Genomic DNA, 5,912 nt, shown 5'->3' with positions numbered 1-5,912 from the left:
TGAGGAACCACTGACAGTCTTTGCAGTGCTTGCAGGACCCTTTTGCAGTAACTGGGATCCTACAAGCACTTTTTTGTCAATACTGAGGTTCTGGAATCACTGTTTCCTTACACTAAGACCTCAAAGCACTTTGAAAGTTATTGGAGGAACTCAATTTTCAAAAAAGAGTTACTGAAAGATCTATGAACTTATATAATGGTTCCTGGTGGATCTCTCATCTAAAAGCTAGCACTTAAAGGAACCAAGAGATTTTTTTTGTGTCATAATTAAATAGACAATTGTGGAGACCAGAAAATGAGATGGATGTTTATTTACTTAATATTTACTTAGTTATTTGTGCTTTTAGAATGATATGAAATTTGGTGTTTGTTTTTCTTTTTTGTGTGGCACTCACTGTGAACACAAGAATATCAATGATTAGAAATGTTAACTTGATTGCAGTTAGTAGGCTGACTGGGAAATTGTGAAAAAAATTGAAAATGTCAAAGTAATTTTGGAGAATAAAATACAAATGAGCCACAACAGAGGGAAAAAAAGAGACAAAAACATGCACAGGCATGTAGAATTATGAAAATGATAATTATTATAGGGGACTAATTAAATTTTCTGTAAATGTTTCTGTCATTTAAAACAATAATAGTAACAACAACTGCTGCAATAATAATATTAACAATAATATTAATAAATATTAAGCTATTATTATTATTATTGTTGTTGTTGTTGTTGTTGTTATTTTTATAAAAATAGAACTATATAACACAGTTCTTCAAAAATCCACTCATGAAAAATATTTAAGATATTACTAAACTTAAGTATATAGGCTATGGGCTCTGGTTTATTAATAAAAAGTATTTCTCCACTTTGTTTTGATAAACCAACAAAGATAACTTGCTAATGAATGCAGTATTTTGTACATTTTTATTTTTCTGAATTAAATGTTTTTTCATCTGTTTCTTGGATTAATGATATGGAATTAATTGTGTTGCCAAAAAAAAATATATATATATATTAACCGGAACTAACAAAATAATATAAACATGACGCGGACGCGCATCATCGTGCACGCGCAGGTGCAGGTCGCAGGAGCGTTTTCAAATATCGATTTGTAACGGCTCCTTTCCTCCATTTCATGACGGCTGTCATCTCTAACACACGGAAGGTGAGTAAGTTTGCAAAACAAATATACAAATTAGATACGATTTGCACACAAATATCTACACTTACACGCATCATTATGTCGTGTAACCTGTTTTAGGAACGTCTCGCGAAGCGATTGCTGTTGTATAAGATTGGGTAAAAATTATTATTTTGCGATAATAACAATCGGCTGGATGTACATAATCACTCAAATTACGTGTACCTCACACAAATATAAATAATTTGATATAAAATATTGATTTATGTCGAAATATTTTATTGTCATTGAACACGAAGCTTCCATGAAAGCCATTGCAAGCGACCGTTAATTTCAAATTAAACAGATAACGTGATACATTCGTACTTATTAGACGGCTTTTTTCCACAAATATATTTATTTATTTATTTATTGTCTTCCCTTACATATACAGTGTGTAGCAAGTGTCTTGAGCAGGGTTGCTTATATTATTTTCTAGCCGCGATGCTATCTAATATTCTTTCCTTATATTTGTGAGTAATATTACGCTTTTGTTAATATTTGCGTTTCTTAAACAGTTACCAGTGTGACAAATTGTGTCTAAGTTATGCACTTCAATACATCTTTTATTCATTCACACAAATAATGTACATAACGCCTGCTTTTTTCCTTCTCAGAACATCCACATAAACCCTGAAATTGTTCAGTATTCTCTCAAACAGCCGTTTGAGTCACCTCAAATGTAAGTATTTTTTTAAGTAACTAACTGAATTGGAAATAAATGTAAAAATACTTCATTTAACAAACAATATTATTTGATAATCATTATCCAGCTGGGTATCACTGAACTAATGACATTTAACTTTTAACCATTTAAGTGTCTAAAATCACTCACTTATTTTCTCATTTGCTTGTTTCTGATGTATCCATATTAGGTGTAAATCATTGTGACAGATATAGACTAGAAATTTAAAGTTTGCTGTATCAAATCCAGGTAGCAGTGGGCCAGATTGAAATGGTCCGATGCACTTCACTTGCAATGCAGATCATCATTTCTGGACAGCTTTCTACTTACTGCTGTGGACATGAAAGGTTCAGCAGACTTTTTGCTCTGAATGAATGGCTATTAACATAGTGTGAAGAACAAAATCTGCTCTTTATTAACAATTGGAATCTTTTCTAGGATCGTCCTAGGCTTGCCCATGCTGATGGGCTGCACCACAGCAGTACTGGAGCTGAATTCCTGTTAGAAAACATCTTCAGGATGCTTTGACCAGTGAGTGAAAATCCACATTTTAGCCATGTAGACTTTTGCTCGTCCCACTTTAATCACAGTAATGCATATCTGGCTAACTCCATAGAAACTGTCTGTTCCTCGTATTATTAGATCAAGAATTAAATTTACTATGTGTTCTAGAAAAAAATCTATTAAAAATCAAACCAGAAAAATGGCAAATAAGTGAAAATACTTTTTTTTTTTTTTTTTGAAGTTCGGTCTTCTAAACGTCAGGCCACTTGCACCTAAAGCACGTATTGTAAATGAACAGACAACAATCTTAATGCACTAATAATCCTAATCTTAATGTCTTACTGAAACCTGGCTTAAACAAAATGACTACAGTATGTTAGTTTAAAACAAAACCGCGTTGAACTTGAATTTAATTAAATTATATTTATTATTAGATAAAGCAACATAATGCTTGGGTAATACATTTAAAATTAATAGTTGTTCAATTAAAATAGTAATTATAAAGTGTCCACCAAATTATAGTTTTTTTACAGAGTAGTGAGTTAGTTAATACCACCTCACAAATAAACATGGTTTAAAGTAAATTAAAATTTTGTCATCATTTACCCACCTCTAATATGTTCCAAACCTGTTGGATTTTCTTTCTTTAGTTGAGCGCAACACATTATATTTTGATTAAAGCTGAACATTTTTAACCGTTAAAAATAAATTATAACCAGTATAACAAAGTATGGATTGCGGTTATAGGTTTTCTGTTTTCAGTTCAACAGATGAAAGAAACTTAAACAGGATTGGAACAAGTGAAGGTTGAGTAAATGATGACAGAATAAAATTTTTTGGGTGAACTGTCCCTTTAAAGTGGAAGTGAAGCACTCAGTCAAGTTTACATTCATTTGTAAATTGATTTCCAGTTTAGTGAAAATATAATAAACAAACTCGATTAATGTAACCATTATTGAAGAAAAGAGCATGTTTTACAATAGTTTATATTTTTAGAGCTAGGGTGCAGCTATTTTCGAATATCACTGTCTGATGTCACAAGGTTGGTTCCGTTTCCTCAGCTGAACAGATACAGTGGAAGTAATGGACTGAACACGGAGACTGGAAAGCCTAATTTAACACAATGCATGAAGTTTTTTATGTGCATCACAGAGCTGGTGCAAATACAAGCATTACATTTACAGTTAAAGTCAGAATTATTAGCCCCACTTTGAATTTTTTTTTTTCTTTTTTTAAATTTTTCCCAAATTATGTTTAGCAGAGGAAGGAAATTTTCACAGTATGTCTGATAATATTTTTTCTTCTGGAGAAAGTCTTATTTGTTTTATTTCAGCTAGAATAAAAGCTGTTTTAAATTTTTTTAAAGCCATTTTAAGGTCAAAATTATTAGCCCTTTTAAGTTATATTTTTTGATAGTCTACAGAACAAACCATCGTTATACAATAACTTGCCTAATTACCCTAACCTGCCTAGTTAACCTAATTAACCTGGTTAAGCCTTTAAATATCACTTTAAGCTGAATACTAGTGTTATGAAAAATATCTAGTAAATATTATTTACTGTCATCATGCAAAGATAAAATAAATCAGTTATTACAAATGAGTTATTAAAACTATTATGTTTAGAAATGTGTTAAAATTTGGAAATTAGGGGAAAAAAATAAACAAGGGTGCTAATAATTCTGACTTGAACTGTACGTCTGAAACATAAAAATACATTTATACATTTTTACATTTTTCTTTTATTACCGATCGTTTGATGTGCTTTGGTCCACTCTCTGTATTACGATGCCTGACTGCCCTCAATGTCTTTAACTAGATCTGGTACCTGACGTAATGGAGGCGGGAACTTTCACTTTTTACTATATAGCCCCTCACTTCTTTTCATGTTCAAACCAAACTAAGATCGGTGCCGTTTTTCACTTCACAGTTTTTGTCGTGCTTCATATTCAATGTTGAAAGATTATTGTAATCGTTGCATTAGTCTGAATGTAAATCACCATCCCAGGCAGCGCTGTACCAGTGTGAGAGAGTAGACCAAAGCACATCAAATGAACAGTATTTAAAAAAAAAAAGAAAAATAGTAAACATATAAAAAAAGTTTAGATTTTAGACACAAGTCTGTTCCTTGTATTTGTGCCAGCTCTGCGATGCATGTCCACAACTTCATGCATTGTTAAATTAGGCTTTTCAGTCTTCATGTTCAGTCCATTATTTCCACAATATCACTTCAGTTGAGGGAACGGAACCAACCCCGTGACGTCAGACACAGCGACATTCCAAAATAGCTGCACCCTAGCTCTAAAAACTACAGTAAAACATGGCATTTTCTTCAAAATGGTTACATTAATCGAGTTTGTAATATATATTTTCATTAAAGTAGAAAACAATTCGCAAAATAATGTAAACTTGACAGACTGCTTTACTTTCATTTATATATTTTAAAAAACAAGACCAACTTTATATTAAGGCACCTTAACCACAGTACTTAAAGTTAAATCAATAATATAGTACAATGCACTTAAGTACTGTATATACATGTTTTTACATTGTATTATTGTAAAAACTTATTGTTGAGCCCTGTAATATTAATTTCTGTATTTTGAAGGCCGCTTAAATTTAGTCCAAAAACAATATTTGACCTTCATGCATAATTTATTTAAATTTTTAACTCATATAATTTTCTTTTTATTTAATGTGTTTTTAATCAACTAATGGTTAATTAAAAAAAAAGCTGATAACTACAACCTGAATAAAATAACAATGTCGCATATGCAGTACACTCAAAATTATAGTGCATTATCTGTGTAAATGAGTGGGAAAATATGTGGGGTGCACTAAGGAGGGAGTGGTTTCACACAGCTTTTGTGTTGTCTTATTTCTAATTGTGCTCAGATATTTGAGAGGTTTACATTCTATGGATTTTGCCTTTATTGATGTATATGGGCACTCTGCAAGCAGTGAAAAAAAATCCTTTTATATAAATTAAGACAATTCCTAATTTTATTGATGTTTACTTTTGTTATTCAGAAATGTTCTGCATATCTTTTGTGAATATGTCTTGATAAGTAAAAAAAAATGGCTCTGGGAATATTGTGAATTTCCTTTGTTTTCATAACTTCTCAGGTTAACTACTTTTTAATTTACTTTAATAGGGACACCTCCAATGTGAAGCAGTGGACAGCTGAAGATGTTGCTGGCTGTTATTGCTAGACATTATTTAAATTTGATTATTTGCATTAAATGTATATTACATTATTAATCATATTATGTGAATGTAATTGTGATGTATATTGATTAATAAAAGTAATTATTTATGAAAAATGCGATTGTATTTTTAAAAAATCTATAAACATGTATAGATTGATAGATAGATGTCTATTGAATTTGTGATTAAACATGTTTGCACAAACCATAAATTAAGAGAGATAGGAAAAACAAGCATTAAAAAAATGGTGCTTCAAAGCACTCAAGGTGGTTCCTGGTCATTCTTAATAAGAGGGTTCCTCAGAGAACTGCTCCTTTTTATATGGTGCCTAGAGGTTCTTTA

At 31.2% G+C, this 5,912-nt stretch overlaps 1 long non-coding RNA gene across 2 annotated transcripts; it reads left to right on the top strand.

The window, feature by feature from the left end:
• Positions 1-972: 972 nt before the first annotated feature.
• Positions 973-5,576, top strand: LOC130243738 (uncharacterized). 2 transcript variants are annotated; one of them, XR_008839162.1, is made up of 5 exons: positions 973-1,159; positions 1,792-1,856; positions 2,109-2,206; positions 2,298-2,390; positions 5,518-5,576. It is a non-coding gene; the product is annotated as an uncharacterized LOC130243738 (long non-coding RNA). The 2 variants fall into 2 exon arrangements; XR_008839161.1 differs by lacking the exon at positions 973-1,159 and having other exon boundaries at positions 1,784-1,856.
• Positions 5,577-5,912: the final 336 nt, after the last annotated feature.

Source organism: Danio aesculapii, chromosome 16 (assembly GCF_903798145.1).
Source record: "Danio aesculapii chromosome 16, fDanAes4.1, whole genome shotgun sequence".
NCBI classification, from domain to species: domain Eukaryota; kingdom Metazoa; phylum Chordata; class Actinopteri; order Cypriniformes; family Danionidae; genus Danio; species Danio aesculapii.
The sequence above is the reverse complement of the archived record's forward strand: the minus strand, read 5'-3'. Positions and strand labels throughout refer to the sequence as shown.